Source organism: Nelusetta ayraudi, unplaced genomic scaffold (assembly GCF_046127955.1).
Source record: "Nelusetta ayraudi isolate G7.1 ecotype Tasmania unplaced genomic scaffold, CSIRO-AGI_Nayr_v1 ptg000120l, whole genome shotgun sequence".
Classification (NCBI taxonomy): Eukaryota; Metazoa; Chordata; class Actinopteri; order Tetraodontiformes; family Monacanthidae; genus Nelusetta; species Nelusetta ayraudi.
The window spans coordinates 1295001-1317000 of NW_027466170.1; the positions used below are offsets into that span (position 1 = coordinate 1295001).

General features: G+C 46.4%; 1 protein-coding gene across 3 annotated transcripts in view; it reads left to right on the forward strand.

Annotated features, from left to right (window-relative positions):
* Window positions 1-6378: 6378 nt before the first annotated feature.
* LOC142904013 (leucine-rich repeat and fibronectin type III domain-containing protein 1-like protein) overlaps window positions 6379-22000 on the forward strand; it is a 138310-nt gene continuing 122688 nt past the window's right edge. For all 3 annotated transcript variants that reach the window (XM_076049945.1, XM_076049943.1, XM_076049946.1), the window contains exon 1: window positions 6379-7676. The gene's annotated coding sequence lies outside the window, so the exon portion shown is untranslated. The remainder of the gene's footprint in view (window positions 7677-22000) is intronic.

The following is a 22000-nucleotide window of genomic DNA, read 5'->3' on the forward strand; positions in this document are numbered from 1 at the left end:
TACAGCTCGATCTGATGCCTTCTGACAGATGGCAGTGCGTCATTGTGAGCCACCAGCCCAACTGATCGGTGATACTTGGCCATATGTCGTGTTTGAGATTGTTTGCTTAATATTTTGTTAGTCAAACAAGACTCGGTGCTGCTCAGAGAGGAAGACAGGGAGCTTGTCAGCCGATGGTATCGACCGATGTCGACACGAAAGCTGCTCCATGATTGGATGAAATATTTGCTCTCAGTAATATGACAGCTGACCTTGACCTTGACCTGGAAAAAAAAAATCTAAAATCTATACAGTACATACATATATATATATATATATATATATATATATATATATATATATATATATACATATATATATATTTTTTTTTTTTAGCCTCAGTGCAAAAAGGCTCTAATCTAGTCCGTGGGTCATTTTGTTTGTCTTTTATCTATTTTTCTTTCCATGCAAATGAGTTCCATGATGAAACACAGCTGCTGTTTCGTCATCTGTTGCTTTTGTGTTTCCTGTTTTATCTTGATAGTCTCATCTTTTCTGTGCTTTACTTTCTGTTTCTGTTTTCAAACTTTTTTTTTTGTCACCTCTTGATTTCAGCACCTGTGCCTCGTTGTCAGTCCTGTCCTTGATTGTTCTCACCTGTGTTCCCCGGCCCTCCTTATCTCCCTTTGTCTGTGTTTCTCTTGTATTTGTGTTGCCTGTGAGAACACTTTTAGTTGTGTTTTTGTTTTTTATTTGAGACAAATTGTTTTCCATTTCCAACAGCCAGAGTTGTCTGTATTTTAGGTCCTGCCTCCTCCTGCCCACACTGCCCCCATGACATTGAGAGTGACTGAAATGTGTTTCTCTCTCTCAATCTCCTGTTTGGCAGCTTTGGACGAAAGCTGTGATGGAGCCCGCTGGAGGGTTCAGCTGCACAGATACAGAAAACAGTTATAAAAGTGCTTCACAGTGCTGGGTCAAAGTGCCTGCAGCAGATGTGATGAAACAGAAGCGACCCTCAAGGTCATCAATAGAGGGATCTGCCTTTTGTTGGGTGCGGCTTCTGAGCCTGGACGTGTGATAGTTCTCACCTCCTTCCTTTTCCTCCTATCGCCTTTTTGTGACCTGGAACTGGGTCCGTGCACAAGTACTCACTATTGTCAGTCACAAGGCTGAGAAGACTGCACAAACAACGCCACCCATCAGCCACAGCTGTGAAAATTGAGCTGCTGCAGTGGAGACCACTTTCAAGACCTGCCAACAGAAGCAGATTTCGGTGGACGTGACAAAAGTGTGAGACTGAACTCACCTTTCGAACACACGCAGCCTCATCTGTTATGGTTTACTGGGAGACTTTGGCCTCTAATTGTCTGCTTTGAAAATGAAGTTTTGAATTCCAAATTAACCAAAGATCCCTCGACTCACTGTAGTAACAACGTTCTGCTAGAAAATGAACACCTTGCAGGTCAAGAGTGCCGACACATAGCTGCCGTTTGGCTGTTGTCTCACATCAGTGCACATGACAGAAAAGTCAATCAAGGTGTGCGCGTGTGCACACTTCACCTCAAGAGCCAACAAACTGCCTGATGCACTCTTCCAATGCAAGTCCCTGAGTCCCTGATCCTCCCTGCGGGTGGGGGGGGACCTTCTTAATTAAACACGTACACGCTGCTGATCAATGACTTGATTGGACGATGGATAATCTGTCAAACAGGAGGAGGAGGGTAACACTGATCTCATGATCAGCTGAGCAGTTCATTGACTGGTCGGCCAGTGTTGAGCTGACAAGGACACACACACACACACACACACACACAGTCACATGGACTATTTTAAAATACCAGTGGAAAAAATAGCACCTGAAAAAGACACACAATGGAAATGTTTTAATCGGCTGTTTGTAAAATCTAGTAATGGTGTGAACAAGGGGAAGAGAAAATTGATGCTCGTTCTCTATAAAAAAAACAAAGCAACACACTGAGAAAACATTCTGATCAATTTGGCAAACAAAACGGCTGCAATAAACAAATAACCTCAGTCATTTATAGAAAAGAGTGTTGCTTTTTCCCTCCACTTTATTCCCATTAAAGCACATAAATATAAACATTGAGTGAGGGTGGAGGTGTGGTTGTATCCTCTGTGTTCTCAACAATCTGTCTCAGCGGCTTTACAGCTGTACTACGCTTTCAAACGGTAGGTTTTCTAGGCGAGCTTGTCAGCGGCAGCAACGTTCACCATCAGCCAGAACCTACCCATGATCCTTTGTGCTGGCAGGGCAGACAGCACTGAGTGATGCAGGGGGGGGGAAGTTGATGGCAGAGTCTGTGAAACTGCAGATGTTCCTGTGAGTTTTAAATCTGATGTGTGGGAGCATTTAAGTTTCCCCCCCCCCCCCTGTCGGGGGAAAGGAGGAGGAGGTGACAGACAGAGAGACGACGATGTGCGACACCGCCGGACTGCGACTTCCACACTACTGCTGCACTCTTTTTTGCACGCATTGCAGTGATAGTGAAAGTTGTGTTGCGTGCACGTGCTTGGGTTTGGGATTAGTGTTATGTTGTGATATTTTGGTACTGTTTGAGGAATAGATAATCAGATGCAAGATTAAATAAGTGTTGTAATTCACAAAGTGTTGGAACTTTATTCAAATCAAATGTCCAAAAATGAGCCATCACATTCAGTTTCCCTGAAGTGTTCCAGCTTCTGTTGGACTGTGGACGTGTCTATAATAATATATATATATATATATATATATATATATATATATATATATATATATATATATATATAATATTCACTGTCGTTTTATGCTGTGTGTGTGCGTGCGTGCTGTTCAATCTTTCTCATGCCCAGTTCTTTTAAAATGCGGTCCAGTTTTTAGATTTTCTTTCTTTTTTACAGTTTTTTTTTTTAAAAGATATTTTTGCATCCGCTCCCATTAATTTTACTGTGGTTATTAATTACAATAGTCTGTCCTGTTTATAAACCATCCATCCAGTCTCTCAGTGCATGCAGGGTCCCTTTAAGCTTTCCTCCCCTGTTTCCCTACACATTATGTGAGTGTGTTTGTTGGGGTGGGGTGGGGTGGGGGAGGCATTGGGGAGGACACAGACACACACACACACACACACACACACCCTGACTTCTTACACTGATGTTGACTCAAGAAGGAAGCAGTCATGCAGTGAAATAAGAAACTGTGCAGAACTTGTTTTGTTTGGGGGGTGGGGGGGGGGGGGGGAGAGAGAGAGAGCTGTGATTGAGGTTTTGAGTGATGAAGATGAGAAAAAAGACAGAAAGAGATGGGCAGAGTGAGAGAGATCAGCGGATGTTGGGAAGGGCTCTGGGCTTTTCTCTGCGAGGATAAAGCCTGTTCCGGTCGCGGCGCTGTCCGTGGTGCTGAATCAGCTGCCGGCTCCTCGGGCCCTCTTTATCTCCGTCGCCGTCGCGCGTTCTCTCGGCTCCTCTCCGTCTTTATCTCTTGTACTCCCCTTGTCGCCTCCCCCCGTCTCTCCCCTGCGAAACTCCTCGGATTCCTGCTTGTTTTGGAACGGCGCCCGTGGATACGGAAATGTCAACACATTCGGGCGTCTGACTGAAAGTGGCGGCAATTAGCCACAAAGCAGCTGGAAATAATACAAATAGTAACACACTGTGGCATCAAAGTGAGAGGAGATCAACTGTTAGAACATGGCGTTCTTTCTTCAACATCCCCTTTCACAGCAATTGTTTGATCTCGTTCAATATTTATTCATTCATTCATCTTCTATACCCGCTTCTTCCCGAGCTCAGGGTCACGGGGGTCTGCTGGAGCCTCTCCCAGCTGTCTTAGGGCGAGGGCAGGGGACACCCTGGACAAGTCGCCAGTTCATCGCAGGGCCACATGGAGACAAACAACCATTCACACTCACATGCACACCTACGGACAATTTAGAGTGTTCAATTGACCTCACATGCATGTTTTTAGAGTGTGGGAGGAAGCCGGAGAACCCGGAGAGAACCCACGCAGACACAGGGAGAACATGCAAACTCCACACAGAAAGGTCTCAGCTCCGGAATCGAACCCTCGACCTTCTTGCTGTGAGGCGGCAGCGCTAACCACTGCGCCACCGTGTCGCCCCGATATTTATTTATTAATGTTATTTTTATCATGGATATCAGCAAAGCTGAGTCCTGTTCATCTCTGTTCATCAAATCTGCTGAAAACACCACATTTAGCCCTCTGTTTGCACATATACTTATTGGACCAATGAATATGGACAGAGACACAAGAATCTCCAATCTCTCAGATGACCCAGAAATTGTAGATAATGGGTCATCAGAGGGTCAGCAAGGATATTAGATTTTTTTTTTTAAACCTTTAAATGCAAAACTTTATTCTAATCTGCTGTTAAATTTTGTTCAAAACAAGTTACATAAGTCACCCGCGGTGTAAGTGAGTGGTGTGGTGTATCTGTCTGTCATATTAAATGCTGAGTCTGTTGGAGCAGAACTACAGTCGAGATTATTGGTGTTTTTTTCCCCTCTTTTTGAAGGGAGATGGACAAAATATTGACTTGGGCTCTTTGAGGTAAATCATTGCCAGCTGACAGACAGGTTTTTTGTGTGCGCGTGCGCTGCTTCTAAAATAACTGCACAAACAAATTACCATCATGTCTAGCTGGATGCGTCCCAACTGCAAAGTTTGCATGCAAACTCTGTCAGCACAAAACAACTAAATTGGATCCTTTTCCTGCTTCTCGTTCTTTGGAGGATCCCAAAATGGGGAAATTGTGTTTCTCTGTCGGGACACTTCTAGTCTCATTAAAGAAATACCACTGTGGCTAGCAAGCTTCAAAAAGAAGAGTCTGACCGCCTTTTGCTTTCTTTCTTTCTTTTTTTTGCTCTGACCGTTACTCCAAGGCACCACAGCGGCTTCAAAAGACTCATCAAACGACGCCTTTAAATGCCACTAGAAGTGACTTTTACACATGCATTCAGAAATAAACTTTCGGCCACAAACGTTCACACCTCACATTTGCCTCTCACTCCCTCTGTGCATCACACATATTCGCTATTTGACCTTTGGCCTATACAGCCCCAGGGCACTTCTATTTTTGTTGAAGTTGAACAGCCAAACGTTGCTGTTAACTTTCCACTCTTCTGCAAAGTCACCTCTGCTCCACGCTCACAGTTTGGACGCTGGTCACTTTTCGTAGAGGTTGGATTGCACAAGAAGGCATGCCATGTAAAATGTTGCAATTTTCTAATTTCCCCTTTCAGTCCTTTTTTTAATTTATAAAAAAAAAAAAGGTGCTTCTTGTTCGACTGTTTGGAACAACGCTTGGAAGTTACAACAACGTACGTAATTGGCTGATGAGGCAGTCATGTGGAACTAAATCTAAAAAGGTCCTCGGCATTCGCTGGAGCTGCTGACCTTTTCATCCTATCGTTGTTATAGATATTTCGTGTTTTTGAATTTAAAGTCCGGACCCAATTTTCATGCCTACCCCTTCTCACTGGACCATATTTCATCCAGACATCAGTAACGCGAGACGCGTTGCATGATTCCGAAGTCACGCGCAACATTTGAGTCATTTGTGCACAACTGCATTTCGAGGGTCCATTTAGTGAGACGATGCACTGACAGGACTTTATCAGACAATTAACAATTGTACAGTGCCAGTTCAACTTAAACCAGACAGACACGCGTAAAAACTCTGTGCCAGGTGAAACACGTTGTGCCAGGCAGAGTTACTTACACACATCTCAGTCTGGGTGTCGTGCAAGTCTATTCCACTGGAATGTGAGATGAAAACCTTCATCCAATAATGAACAATGTACTATTAAACATTTTGTTTGATCAAATGCAAATGAATGACAAAAAAAAAAAAATCAAAGTAAGATTTACAAAGCTGCCTCTCTGCTTTTGCAGGAGCTAGAAGTTCAATTCTTCAAAAAGTAAATTAATTACATTGATGCTTCTCTGCTTCCTGCAACATCTTTGAAGCGTGCACCATGTAATTTGACTTAAATGAAGATTTTACGGTTTTCTAAAAAAAAGAAAGAAATACACCTTACAATAATAATAATAATAATAATAATAATAATAATAATAATAATAATAATAATGAGGAGGAGGAGAAGAAGAAGAAGAAGAAGAAGAAGACAAATTGTTGGGCCACTCCGGTGACTCCCTTAAGGTCCACGCCCCTCATTTGAGAACCCTCGACCTCTGTCGGTGTGTTTCGCCAAAAACGAAATAAATAAATAAATAAGTCTCGCAGGCAAACGCCCCGACCGTTGCATCACGCGCGCCTCGTAAAAATAACGCAGCGCCCGTCCGTTATTGCCGCCTTGTAATCCCGCTGCTGCGGCTTGTCAGTAGCCGGAGACGGGAGACGGGAGACGGGCACGGGCGCGGGCACGGGCACGGACACACGAAAGGAAGCGAAGGGAAGGCGTGAGTGAGGGAGGGAGTGAGTGAGGGAGGAGAGGCTGGTAGGCGTTCTCGCCTCCCGGGACGAAGCCGCCGCACAGTGTGAAAGTATCTGCAGGAGACCAGGATGCTCACCGCGGAGGACGGCAGCTCTTCAGGAGGACACAGGGAGCGATTCTGAACCTGGATGAGCATCATTTTTTAATTTCATTTTATTTTTGGTTTGTCTTTTTAAATCAATCTTCACGCGCGCGTCCTCCCTTGACCTAAAAAATAAATAAATAAATAAAAAAAATCCCGCCTCCCGCGTCAGTGGCCGGCCATCCAGCACTGGCGAGTCCGAGAGGAGGAAGAAGAGGGGGGAGAAGAGGAGGGAGAAGGGGAGGTCAGGACAAAGTCACTTTTGTCGCTGGAAGGAAGCTGAGCTCCTTCCGCGCGTGCACTTTCATCTGTGTCCCAGCTCTCGCGGGCCGGGCGGACCACCTCCTGATGAGGGATTGCTAGGTAGTGATCGGGGGTGGTGGGGGGGAATCGCCTCGTTCCAAATAACAAAATGTGTTGACGGCCGCCGGAATGACAGAAGTGGCACCTCGAGGGGAGCTGATCCGCGGAGGGACCGGCGCAGCAGCCTGGAACTGACGACCGTTGCCGCCGCCGCCGCCGCCGCCTTCCTCGCCGCGCACATACGTCTCCTCACCCGCCCTTTCTATTGAGTTCGCTCCCCTTCACTCTTTCACCAGGCACTGGATCCAGTCGCCTTGAACAGAACACCCACCACCACCATCGACCCTCCAGACAGTCTGCGTATTTTCCTTTAAATGACCGACGCGCCGTGGAGCTCATGTGGACACCAGATGAGTGCGCAACGCGGTGGTGGTGCGCCGGTTTAGGGGCGCTTTCTCTCCCCCACGCTCGCGCTCCTGTCCCGGAGAACCGGCGGAGCGCCGCCGCTGCAGGTTGCAGACCGCCGCCGGTGGCGCACCAGGCACTAGTCGGCTTGTAGAGGCGCACACGCCGGGTCGCCTTGCCCCACCAGGACCTGAGGAATCCTATACAAGCTCTTTTTTTGCGCGCCCGATACGGTGCGAAACCAAAGAAAACGGATATTATTTCTTGTTTTTGGCGTGTCCGAGAGGAGTATTACTTAACATTTACCTGGCGTGTGGAGTTCCTTGCATATTTTTTTTTTTTTTTTGTTGGCACGGAGCTGTAACAGGAGGAGAATTATCCTCTATACCTACAACCCGAGGGAAGGTGAGAGGAGGAGGCAGACGCGCAGGTATGACAATCTCCTCCATCCACTTTTGGCACCTTTCTGCGATTTTTACGCCGATTCCTAACCCCACTCCCTTGCATCTCCTCCCTTCCGCAACACCTATGCGTGGCATGTCTCCGGCACATGTTTGTATGCAGTCTTTCTGAGTGGCTTGATTTATACATCCTGTAGGCTTGAGCACACGTTCAGAGACAGAGAGAGGGGGGGGGGGGGGGGTAGAGAGAGATAGAGAGGGAGACGGATGAGGGGAAGGAGGCAGATGGAGAGATAATGGCGCTGGTGTTTTCTTTCCCATACGATTTGGAGACGGTGATAGTCCTTCTCTAGATTAAAGCCAGGGGAGTGGAGGGAGACAGGGGAGAGGAGATGAGATGGAAGGAGAGAGAGGGAAGATATGCTGAGGAGGTGGGAAAAAAAAGCGTGGGGAGTGTGAAGAAGAAGTGGGTCTTACAATAATGATGATGATGGTGAGGAGGAGGAGAGGAGATGAGCCGGAGGTGAAGATAAGACAGAGGGCAGGTGGATAAACGAACAGCATGGGAGCAGCAACGAGGAGTCTGGGGAGTTTAGATGAGAAGATGGATGGATGAGCTGATAGGATGGATGGATAGAAGGATGGATGGGAGGATGGATGGATGGATGGATGCAGACAAATAACAGTCAATTAAACGAGCCGAGAAGTTGATTATTGGGGTGGGGTTAGTGGTGGTGGTGGTGTGTGTGTGTGTGTGTGTGTGTGGGGGGGGGGGGGAGGATGAGGGGGTGACTAGGGGTGGTTCAGGGGAGTGCAGTGGAGGACAGGGGTGTGTCACTTCACTGCAATTTAAAAGTTGCAGGGAAAATTATTCTAGATCTTCACCTTCCAAAAACCTCTCAAGAAAAATATATTTAGCTCTGTGTTTACAGCCTTCTGCAAAAATTTGCCCCTTTGTAGGAGAAGCTGCTGCTAACCTAGTGGGAATGTCAACGTAACATCACAATAGGCTAATTTGCAAAACTGCTTCCGCCTGCACTTTCTGAACTGTGGTATGTGAAAAAGTCATTTTTCATTGTTGATAAGTTAGAGACACTCATTGTTAGTGGCCACTGGCTATTTGAACGCTGCCTCATCGAGACACTGCATTTATTCCGTCGCGAGTGTGAGGATTAGCATTAGGAATGATCCTGCAAATACTCAACTCACTTTTTGAGGCGAAACACTCTGCAAGTCTCACGCTGACACTAGGACACTAAACAGTAACGGGCCTGCTCTTGAAGCTGCTTCTGACCTGATCTCATCAGCCTTGCTGACCAGTGCTTGTGCTGCAGTGTACGTTTCTCCCTTTATGGCGGTTATAGATGATGGTATTTTGTGCCTGCTGGGCTGCTGGGCCAAATGCAAGAGACAAGGTCTATTGTTTCGGGTGGCTTTCTTCTTTTCTTTTTTGGGTTGCAGTCCACTGAGCTCTCCCAGCCACCGTATTGCCGGACAGGTGAGTTAGGGGGAAAATGGGAGAGGACAGGAGGAGGTAATGGAACGGAGCAAGAGTGCAGGGGTGGGTTTTTTTTTCGGGGGGGGGCGGGTGCGGGGGTTGGTTGAAGAGATGTGAGAGGGGAATGAGAACAGATAGAGAGCAGGTGCTGCAGCTGGCCTCCAAAACCATCCCTTAAGAAAGCGCTAACAATAGCCTGCTGGAGGCCAGATGCAAAACGCTCTCACGGCGCTCTGCTGCGCGGCGGTGGTTTGCAAGACAGAGCAGAAAAGAAAATGCACAAGGTTGTGAGTTTTGTCTTTTTTTTGAAATAGTCTCTTTTGTTGCATGAGCTCATCAAACGCCTGCGGTGGCGGAATCCACAGGGAACCCATCTGCAGTTTGATTGGAAGGTGTTACAGTGTCATTACACCGGCGTGCACTCCAAACAGCCCCCGCCCCGCCCCTCCAACCCGTCAGGAGAAAAGACTCCGGTTGTTGTTCTCACTGATTTTTTTTTAATTTTTTTTGTCTATACAGATGGAGCTGAGAGTCTTTGAAGTCGTTGGTATTTCACTAATTTTCCCCTTGATTTGTCGCCCGCTACAAGCACGACCCCGTCTTGGCAGGTCCTGAAAGGCTCTTCAGTTTCCACTTAAATGTTAATGTGTTTTTAAAAGATAATCCTAATGCGTTTTTTTTTTTTTTAGGAGGCAATATCCGTTATAGATAACCGCAACGCACGGAATCAAAGGGCAGGTTTAACACGCTCGGCTGCAGTCATTACTTAACGTACATACATTTGTAGCTTTTGGCAGAGACGTGATTCAAAAGCAAACCCATCAAAAGTAATGAAGTTCAACGTCGAGTAAAAATTGTCACAAGTTTAATCGTTGTACCCAGTGATTTCAATGCGTCGCTCATAAGTAAAGGCCTCTGACGAGGAAGCTCCGTCTGCTGCCACCACGTCGCAACCAGTTTGTTCTTGTCCAGCGACCACGTCTCCCTGGTTTCCCTTCAGTCTCCCCACACGCTGCCATGCGAACGGTTGAGTGTCCTTCACTTCTGCCCGTGACCTCTTAGCGACGCACCTTCATCAATAAATAAAGTCCTTCTGGATGGACTCGTCCTGTGTCAGTGTGATGTGATCTGTGTTGGTTGACCTCCATGGATGTGAGACAAAAAGACGTTGGAAGGTTTTGGAGACCAAAAAAAATCAAGATGCTTTTGTGAAAACGTGAGAAATGAGAAGTACTTGGAAGAATACAGGACACGCTTGAGAAATACAGTACAAACTAGTAATTGTCCTCGGTTACTCGTCAGTTCTGTCCTCTGTGATGTCATCATGGCCTGATGATGTGATGACAAATCCCGCACAGCATCCTGAACAAGCGGCACTGAACAGAATGCGCTCATCTGCGGCCCCCTCCTCTCCACAGAAATGAATTCTAATCATGCTTGCGTATCCTAATTAGCGGCTGATGAAGTGTTGAAACCAACTTGGCTTTGATTCTCGCCATGACGCCTCGTGCACACGAAACATTCCAGAGACTTGTGCCTCATCCTGGTCAATGTCTCCCACTCCAAAACGCACCACCACTCACGAGTCTCATGAATAACACCATACGTGCATACTCAGAATAATCTCACACTGCCATGGAAACAGAGTAATATTGGGAAAAAAAAATAAAAAAAGCATGGGAAAATGCCTCAGGGGGAGGTTGTTTGGTCCACCTTTATTTTTGTTATGAAACTGCACAATCAAAATGTTGCTTTCATGTAATATTGTAAATGTTTTAGTGACACACAAATGAAGCATTTTTAAAGCAACGGCCCTGAGCTCCTCGCGGTGTTGCTGTAAGGTGAGACGGTGACATTGCACACTAAGCTGCTCAATGGCCGCACAGCGCCAAATTTGTAAAAAAAAACAAACAACTAAACAAAACAAAAAAACAAACAACTGAAGCTTTGCCAATACATGGGAAGAGAAGCTGGTTGAGAGAATTTCTTTTGGTGTTTTCAATGAAAAGTGGGTGTGAAGTGCCACATGCGATATCATTGTTTACTGCTGCTTTTTGTGTGACAAATCAAATGGCTATCTTTACTTTCCTTGATGCCTGTTCAGGTTTGCTGTAAAAACACATTACTCAGTACTTCATTACTTAGTAGGAGCCACGCTGAGACGAATGCACTGTATTCACAGAGGCCCAGTTCAGGTATTCACAGGTGCATCCACAGGTGCGTCCCTCAAGAGTCCTTTTCTTCCGGCCCGGCCACTTGTTGATACAGAATCAAACCATCTGTCTATGAAAAGGGAAAACAGATGGTTTGAAGTTGGAGTGAAAGGTGTGTGTGTGTGTGTGTGTGTGTGTGTGTGAAGAAGAAGAAAAAAGAAACAGAGAAAGCATCAGTTAACCCAGGAGAGGTCTTCAAAGAGCCGTCCTTTTCGCCCCCTTCAAACCTTTTGCTCAGTTTTGCTTTGTGTGTGTCGTCCTGAGAGCTGCAGTGCCTTGACTGAACACTTTGCAGCGGTTAGTCAAAAGTGAATAACCCTCCACTTCTACCCCACCACTGTTGAGACCACTGATTGAACCCTCTTTGAAATCTCTGCAGCTGGGACGCCTGAGAATTTGGGGACGGTTGTTCTTTTCTGAGTGGGTAGGTAGGTGAGGCCTGACAGGAGACGCTGCGAGAAGATTAAAAGATGTGCAGGTCCCCCGACAATTCCCCCTCAAACGGCGTGGCGTGTGTTTTAAAGCCGTCATCTTTGCAGTTTTGCCAAATTGTTTTAAGTCTGAGAGGGCAAATAAGGAGGCTTTGGAGGCGACTACTTAAAAGAACAAGCCAGAAAAAGCTATAACTGTCCTACTCCAGCGGTAAAATAACCCGGGACTGCCTCTTGTAATTAACGGATCAGATGAATTATCATCCCCGGGTTGGATTGTACTGTCAGAGCGGCTCTGACTCACCGACTCCCAGAGAGAGAGATCGCAGCAACTCTGTGAGTCGTCTTTGAACAATAGATACGTCTATTTCTGGCACTTCTCTCAAGCCAAACACCTTTTCACTCTCGCACTGTCAGATTTAATAATGAACCTGGGGACAAATTGTGCAAGTCCAACACTAAGTGTAATTGATTGATGTGTCTGTGAGGCCGCGAGAGGCGGAGCAGAGAAATCTGCAACCCCAGACAAAGAAACCTAATGGATTTTTTTGGGGGTGGGTGCGTTAAGAAAGGAAAAAAAAAAACTAAACTAAACAAATGGTTTCATCTCAGTGGGCAGGTGATGTATAGCTGCTCGGGTGAAGTGCAAATCAAGCCGCAGTGCGCAGCTAAGACATCACATGCCTTTATCAGCGGAAAAAAACCCAAAACATTGGCATAGGAATAATTGACCCTATACATGTTTAATTTCCAAAAGACTGGATGCACGCAGATGAGACGGCCAACATTAATGCATGCAAGAGGGGAGAAAAGAGCGAGCGATGTTGCAGTGATTAAAGGAACGCGGGGAACTGCGGGCTCTGAGAAAAGACAGATGAAAGGGGAGGATGCGGGAGGCTGCAGGAAGCAGGGACGGAAAGTGGAACATAAAAAGGTGGAGGGTTGGTGGTGGATGGGGGCGGGGGGGGGCGGGGGGCTGACCTTTACTCAACAAGGAGCGTCAATTAAGAACAAATGCTGCGTTTGTGTGCAGCAGGGAGACGAGGAGAAGGGGGAGGAGGAGGAGGAGGAGGAAAATGGAGTGGGCAAGGTTTAAAGACAAACAAAAAGGTCATCTGCATGTTTCATCGGGTGAAAGGACAGAAAAAGAGTCCCGCGCTGGGTGAGGGGAGGAAAGAAAACGTGGGAAGAGCGTCGAGCGAGAAGCGAGGAGGCTTCATCGTGAAGACTTTGGGCGTGAAGCCTTCAATACGGCCGCACGCCGCATGAGGCCTTCGCTGTCCGGACTTCACTGTGATGTTCTCAACATGACCACATGCTGCCTGCTGCAGTCAGGGTTTAAATGTCCACTCTGTTGGTGTGCGTGTGTGTGTTTGTGTGTGTGTGTGTGTGAGGGAGAGAGAGAGAGAGAGAGAGAGAGAGAGAGAGACAACAGATGCTGGTTCATTGGCGTAATCCCACCTCACCAGGGAAGAGCTGGTGAGAGATGCTGCTGAAAGACAGACAGAGAGAAGGAGAAGGAGAAGGACGAGGAGGGGGAATAGGGGGAGGGAGGGGAGGTGAGGGGGGAGGCACGTGCTGAATGCCAACCAGAGCGCCGTCAGACAGGAGGAGGACAGGCTCAGGGTCTGGGCGCCGCTCGGCTCAACCACAGCAGGCAGGAAGAGAGTTTTCACGTCTTGGGGTTCTGCTGAGACATTTAGTCATAATAAATAGCAGATGGAAATTCTTCAACATCTCAACGCCTGGTTGAGATGTTGAAGAGAGAGAGAGAGAGAGAGAGCGAGAGGATAAAAAGAACTTCAGTGAGGAAGGCCGTTTGCCTTTGAATGCACATTGTGTAGTTTCACAGCAACGCTTCCCCCTCTGATATTCGTATTGTGGAGATTTTCACTGGTCACCCTCACGTGCAGGTTCGGTTGCCGGGGTCTTTCTTGGCAGAGGTGCACGTCCCCCCCACCTCAGCGTCACCCCACTCCCACTCCACCGCACCTGCCCTGCTTCTCTACAGATGCGCTTGTTTGCTCCCTCACTCTGAAGACGTGCGCGTCGAGCCGACGGTCGCGGCCGACTGCCACCGGTTGTGTGTCTCTGAGTGAGCGTGAGATGAACTGGCGAGGTGTCCGACTCCGCCTTCACAAAGGGGTGGGACCAGGCTTCCCCCAGCACACACACTACCCCCCCCCCACCCCGCGTGACCTTCAGTGCAGACAATGCACTTTCACTTTCACCAATGTGTGGGATATTGTGATTATGCAAGAGGATTATAATGGTCTCGCAGCAACGTCAAGATTGTTTTCTGTTTCCTTTTTATGAAAACAGCTTCTGTTCTGTCTGTGTGTCGACGCTCGCTGCCTCCCAAACAGCCAGTCGGCAGCCGACTGCATTCGGGAAGGACACTCGTCCCGGATTGTCTTGGTTCTGATGATGGATTCGCTGTGATTCCTGCCTCATTCCTGACTTAAACAGTTGCCTTGTGTTTGCGTCCACAGACACACACACACACACACACACACACACACACACGGGTGCGCTAATATCCAGACTGCGGCGCCTCGCTGACCCTCAGCAATTGTCTGGGTCCGGGCTGACGGAGCAGACCTGACAAGTGAACCCAGATAGTGAGCGGAGATAGATTGGGGAGGAGTGTCTCTTCTCTCCACTATCACTCCTCATCTATTGCTCGTGTCTGACAGAGCCGGCGCCGCCGCATGATGGATGGCTGCCCCGCTCCTTTTCTATCAAATCCTCACTCCGCTCTCCGCTTGCTTCCTCTTCATTCTCCCATGACCGGTGCCGCCGACACCGTTTTGTAATTCGTCTCGCCGCCGCCTCCTCCACTCCGAACCGCTATCATCCGCTCCATCTCTCTCTTTTCCGCCGCTCCCCCTATTTTTGTGTGCTTTGCGCGTCTTAGTGATTGTTATCCCGGCAAGAGATGTAAACAAAGCCAGACTTGTTAAATCACAGCTACTCGAGCGCTCTATCAGCCGCGTGTTTGCTGCCATTTCTCGGCAGCCGTGAGTGCGGGGCTCTCTGCGCCCACATTCAGTTCCGTCCTCGAGGGGTTGCAAATCAACTGAGAGAAACAAAACAGAAAAACAAAACTCAAACAAAAATCCTAAAAAGCGCCAAAAGGAACGTTATGTCAAAGAGCTAAAATTGTTCCGCCCGTGTGTCTGTTTTTTGTTTCTGGAGTTTCTCTTGTTGTTTTTTCGCCTCAAACAAGAAAACTTGCATTAGAGCGTTTCTAACTGCTCTGTAAATGGGTTGTGTTAGTTTTGTGCCGGTTGTTTAAGTGCAACTGGAACGAGTGTTGAAGCGGGTCGCAGCTAATTGAACGGGTGGTTTTCATGCGGCGCTCCTCTCCAAATGTCAACGTGCAGAGACTCGCGGAGTGCCAGTGTGCAATCGTCGCGGCAGGAGCCAACGGAGCTCAGATGGGTTTTCTGGAAAGGCTTCCAGCTGTGACACATTTTTTTTTTTTTAACCAAATTCAACTGCAATGGCTTTGCTTCTCTTTACAGAGGCTCCAGAGAGAGGTTTCGGTTGGAAACGCTGGGTGTTTTTTTTTTTTTTTTTTTTTTTGGCAGGGCAGGAAAATGAGGCGCTGCCAACGTCCTTCAATGAAAATAAGATCTGATGATGACAGATGATTCACCCAATTACCTTTCGAGGTGTTACCTTCTTTTTTCCAACGTGCCTTAGGTGGGATTTCTGCCACATCCAAAGAATACAGGACACTATTCTGTTCCAGACCATTATAGCTATGCAATAAATAGACTTCAAAATGAATGAAGATAGAAAATGTATAGAAAATGTATAGAATGTATCAATAACAAATCCTGTCATAAGCTGCAGTTCCCCTTGAAGATATTTAAGATCCTTCAAGAGCACTCAATAGAAAAGGAACAGATGCAATTTTTTTTTTTTTTTTTTTTTTTACAGAATGAATACAAACTGAAGCGCACTGAAATGTATTCAGCTATCTGTAAAGGTGGCCTTCGTTATAGACAAGACATTTGTTCAGCGGGCTGAATAGTTTGCTGATGGCTTCTTGGAATCTGTTGGAGGGAAATATCTTGAAATAAAAACATTCACTGAAGTCCGTCCACCGTTAAGGCTGCAGCAGGTGCAGCTGAGTCCTGCTGTCCCTGTGCTTACAGTATCTAAAGCCTCTTCTTTGGAAGTTCTGCTTGTTTTGTTTTTTTTTCTTTCTTCAAAATGAATAGTTTTACATTTGAATGCCATGAATTAAAATAACAGAAATAATAATGTTATTTGTATACTGTTTATACAGACGTTAATTAGCAAATAAGTAAATAAGCAAAAAAAGCAAATTTATACTTTTTTTTTTTTTTTTTTTTACACTTTTTGGTCCTCATAGGTTTGTTTCTTCAAGTGTTCATCATTTTTACTGTTAAATTAGCTGCTTGCAGGATTTTGCCCAGATATCTTGTAGTTTAGGTCTTGTGCCAGCAATCTGGCCCAATTCAATGACTCACTGACCTCCAGTGCAGCAGCACTGATCCTCCAGTGACCAAACAGGCATATAAAAGGTTTTTGCTGCAAGTTTTGCACAACATTATCTCAAACCCAAAGGAAAATTCAGAAGATTTCTGCTCGTTCATCACAGAATTTTACCCAAAATAAGACGAGAACCTGAACACTGGCAAGATTGGCTTTTTTTTTTTTTTTCCCCATTCCATGCAAGGATGTAACCATAAACCATGCGAGCAATTTTTTGGGACCACTTTAGAGGGAGTGCGGGAGCTCTGACGCAGCTCGCTCAGCAGTTCACAAAATGGCTGTTTATTAACGGCTTACAGCGCCGAGCCTGCCGGGCAGAAAACGGTCCACTCGACGCACTGTGAGCCTAATAGTCTGCGAGACAGTCCGGAGAAATGATTTGACTTGAGAGGGCAATCTGCTGCAGATAATGGTGCTCCGAAGGTCCTCGCTCGTAGCTTCATAAAGGCCAGCGGCTGTCGGCGTATTCTGCAGAACTTGTGGCCGGTCTGATGACTACTGGCCCTTCAATCTTTTTAGCTCGTTCCACCAGACCTCCGTGTTTCCAAACCGTGGTGGAGCTCAGCAAGTGGACTCGGCCGCCCCACTGTTGACTGTCGGGTGGTCTTGTTCCTGCTTTTTTTGCTTTAATATCAGACTTTAGTGAAACATCGGACGTTGCATTATTAACTAACTCTCAAAGGCTCAACTCTCCCTAATTGCCCAACCAATGCACTAAATATGTTCAGAGAGGTTCAAATCTCAGTTATTACATTTTCAACAGCCAGCGGTCAAACACTTCCTCCTGTGTTCATAATGAGAAAAAAACTAAACGACGGCGTACAAAAGAAACTCAACTTTTCTTCCAAAAAAAGGCACAGCGTATCAAGAATGGAGACTCTAATAGGAACAGCTGGGCACTGATTAGGTCATCACCATTTTTCTTTCAGCCTTATTTTGAAATGTCAGAGAATTAGTGTTGCCGGGGCGACAATTTACTTTCCTTGTCACCTTTGTTCCTTCTGCATTCCATTAAATCAGCGAGCACTGGCACAGTTCAGAGCTTCACTTTACATTGGCACCTGGCCAGACCAGGTGAGCGCAGTGAGCAGAAAGAGGCTCTAAAACAGAGGCACAGGAAGCTCCAACAAAGAAACAAGAAATCCAGGTTAGAGTTCCTTTGAGGATGTGAGGCTGGAGTGGGAGGCACCCGCTGCATACATGTACCTATATATTCTGTCTTTTACCCTGGAACATGCTGGTGTGCGCTTATAGCCAAAGATGCGGGCACACACACACACACACACACACACACACACACACAGACACACTCTCTTTTTCTTTTTTCCCCCCGTCACAGGCGCCTGTGAGGCTTCTGATGCATATTTGATGACGGTTTGATTGACAACAGCAAAGGGCTATGTCTCTGTGTGTGTGTGCGTGTGCGTGTTTGTGTGTGTGTGTGTGTGTGCACGCGCGTGTGTTCAAGGCATGAGGCAGCAACCCAAACGGAAAAGGGCCAAACAAACACGCAGAGCGCCTGGGGGCGGAGCCCCGCCGACGGCAACCACATGCTGACGTGAAGCTTCCGGCTCCCGGTAGAAACTCAGCCAATACGCTGAGATGTACTAAAAATAAATTGTTTTTATTTTTTTATTTTTTTTTACGGGCTCATATGTTATTTATTGCCCTCACATCAGCCAGAGGTATCAACCTTTATTACTCACTGTGAGGCGGATCTCGATAATAAGATGCCGCCGGCTCACCGTCCATTCTTCAACATCTCTCACTTTAAATTCTTAATTAAATGCGACTCGTGGATTGCAAAACAAAATCTAAGATGCAACCTGAACAGAGACTCTTTGTCGACGTGGAAACGGCCTGAGAGCCTGATCGGTTACGGGTGGGTGAATCACCCTCTTTGTCCAGCACAAATGAGAGCATTTAAATAGTTTCAATGGAATAATCATTGATATGAGTCCAGTCGCCCCAAACGTCTGTAAAAAAAAACCTGTATAATCTACACATGAACTGGAAACTGTGCCAAGCCAGTTAGAACCTGGCGAACATACAAGAGCTTTCAATGGTCCAGTTCTGGTGATTTTCTAGCACCTACTGGTCAGAAAGCACATACTCAACGGAATAAAAAAAAGAGTAACGACATTCATCATTAAATGTTGTAGTCACGTCAGCTTTTAACTTTCAGAAGATAAGTTGCAGTTTTACTGCTTGCGGTATTGACCCGCCCTGCAGCGAGGGGGCGGGTCAATACTGGCCGATGTTAATCCGTGTTTACTGACATCCTGCTTGATTTTATAACCTCACAAACCAGCTGCAGCACGACTGTAGCATCAATTCCGAGCAGAACCGTGCCATAGTGCAACTTGGAAACGGTGACGACCTGCCGAGACCCAGCTAAAGACGAGCTCAATACTGCCCCATGTGGACAGAGTCTTTTGTTTGTGGCTAATGAGGAAAAGAAGGCATCGTTCACTGGCCCAAACATTCACAAACAGTCAGTCGTCCGGGCCTCGGCTGGCTGGCCGTCGCCGCTCTGTAGTATCCAAGTACGTGTGCGGCAGCTGCGGAGGTCCTCGTCCACAGCTGTTTGGAGTTTGCTGCCAAACGCACCGAGCTGGCAGCTGTTACAATAAAAGTTTAGTGTTCGGTCTCCACGTCGCGCTACGATAATCCTGCGGAAATCTGCCGCCACTCAAATCACTCCAGATTAATCAGCGGTTGCCGCTGTTGGCTTTTGCACCTTGCGAGGTAATTTCGGCAGCACAGTGAGGGCCGTGGCGATAATGAGACTTTGCAATGATTGTTTTTTTTTTCCCTTTTACAAATCATGACTTCAATCGACCTCCCCCGTCCGCCCCCCACCCCACAAGGATAACGAGCAATGAGCCAACAGATTATGCAAAAAAATAAATAGGTCACAATTTCAGTTTGCACACTGGTGTTCAGGAGTTTGTTTCCAGACTTCCCGGCTTCAGCCAATGAAGATGCCAAGTGGCAGCCAGAAGACCATCAGGGCTTTTTTTTTTGTAAGCTCCAGCATAAATGGCCTAATTACCCTTCTGTTTGCAGTCCCCTGCTGAGTCCGATGCTTAGTTGGACCTTCCGTGTGTTTGGAAGGAGACAAAACTACTATTGGTCTTCGTGGTCTCGTCTAACGTCTGTCGAGTCCACTGATGAGGTCCGTTGGAGTTTTTTTTTTCTAAAAAATTCAATTATTGGTGAAATGAATTTCACACAATATGCAACCTTTGATTCCACTGTTGCAGAAGTACATTTTTTTTTTTTTAGCAAACACACCCCCTACAGCGATGTTTTAAAACACTGTTGCACATCAGGAGTCCCAGCAGTGGACAACTTACTCCTGCTCTACTTAAACCTGAAATTTCCGACAACCTTAAGTGCCTGCCAACAATCTCCACTGGTTTCAGGAGCCCTGGTGAAAACACAAACAGCCCATGTTGAGCATTCGGGTCCTGCGGTCTCGTATTTGCGCGACTCCCTTTCATTTATTTAGCCGCGGGTTGGCTCTCTTTTCCTTCTGGTGGGCTTGTAGCAAATGGCCGTCCTCACAACAGACAAAACCTGCGACCGTGACAAAGGTCTGCGACAACGGGATTAATCACGTTAACTTGCTTCACCAGGAGACTTAACAAGACGAGACAGGTCCATCAAAGGGCTGTAATGCTCTTGAAATGCATGCATGCACGCACGCACGCCGCGGCTTTGACGTTGTCCAGTTTGTGTGTTTGAGGGTTGCTGTCTAATCCCTCAATGCGATGCATATTTGACAGAAATAAATAAATTAAAAAAAAAAAAAACCCTCTGTAAATAGAGACGTTAATTAAGCTCTACTGCTGACAATCTGGGCCTTCACTGGTCTGTCCTCCAGAAGAATTGGAATCTTTCGATGACGGCACACGACGAGCGGCTCTTTGGTTTGGAGTGAGTCCCGCTCAGCCACTGCCACCTGACAGCAGCCAGGAACGCAGAGCTTTCTAAAATACCCCTCGCACTTCAGTTGAGGATTTACATTTTTATTGCGGCAAAAGTCGGGCTGACGGGCACCGTCGCGCTGGCGAGCGTCGGCTGCTTTGAGGAATAATATCCTCCCACATAAAGTGCATTATTCAAGATGAGTGAAGTTTGTGATTAAGAGCCTCGACGGCAGCTTCCCTCTGATACTGGCCCCCAAGGGTTTTAAATTACCTCGAGAAACTCTTGTCACTTTCAAACTGTATCTCTTTTCCTCCGCCTATTGAATTCCCCCCGTGGAAAATTGAGCAAATCTTTGTTTTTTGTTACAGTTAAAGCAACTTAAGTACACATTAGAAAAACCTTTTAAACATCAAATTGTCTCCGTTTTAGTTCAAAACCTAATTCATGTGGGGACTGACAAAAGACGGAGCAAAACTAAGGATTCTCTCTAATTGAAAAAGTTCCAGCCGCTCCGGATCCCCTGCCTCCTGTACAATCCCACTGTGCTGAAAGAAAAAGCAGAGTTTCAAACTTCTCCTCTGAGCTCAGTCGCATTTAAATGTGTCTTTACGTTCACAAAATAGAGAACAAGTTGGAATCTTAGTCACAAAGGTATGGGTTGAAATAAAATCCCACTTTTTCATATATCTATATATATATTTAGTTCTTTGGACCATTATCTTTTGAAGCTTTGATAATTTGCTATCATTTTAAGATAATCTGTAAGAGCAGCTTCTCTCTTCTACTTTCTTCAATTCCTTTATTCAGGCTCATTAAGTAGCATTCGTTTTTGTTATTATTACAGGCAAATGCGATTGCAGATGCGGGTCATTAATTAGCCTTATCTTACATTTAACGCGTATGTGTGTGTGTGTGTGTGTGTGCGCGTGCCGTGATTAGCTCTAAATCGTTGCTTCAGGTGTGAATGCAGAGGGACCCAGCAGAGTTGAAGCGGAGGCGAGGCACTTATCCATGTTCACCAGGTGATGATTACTTGAGTTTGGTGAGAGATTTAGAGGTTCTTTTTGGGCGGCTGCCGTCGAGCAGTGTGCAGAGAAAGACTGCGCACAACATCAGACAGATAAATCGAGGAGGATACAAGTCCCACTTTAACTGGCAGGACACCTCTTTTAATTCTGATCATTTTTTTTTTTCATTTTTTTTATCCGACATGAAATTAATTAGACGGTATAATAACTGGCCTCGAGTCTAGACTGCCAAAGTAATTCCATGTTTTTTCATTATTTATTAAAGCACTAATAATGTTTCATGAGCTGAGCTAATCAGCTCTGCATTTCTCATCATCATCATCAGCAGCAGCAGCAGCAGCGACGGCATTCATATTTAAAGTCTTTTTGGCAGGTTAATTTCCTTCAGCCATAAAGGGAAATGAAAACACGATTAAAAGTCGCGTCCTTCGCCTTTCTGACACGACTTCCTGTCCATATCAGCGCTTGTTCACGAGTTAATTATAGGAGTATTGACACCAACCTGCGCGCCGATGGTCGATGTTCTCGTAATGAAAAAGCCTCGGTCGGGCCGAGCTCCTGTTTCCCAGGATCAGATCTCGAGGGCAGACTCTTGGCAGCGTCGCCGGCGATCGCAGTGGATTTGCACGCGTTGTTGCCGCTGCTACCGTGTGAAGATCCATCAATGCCTTGTGCGCACAACGCTGCCTGCCTGCCTGCCTGCAAAAAAAAGAAATA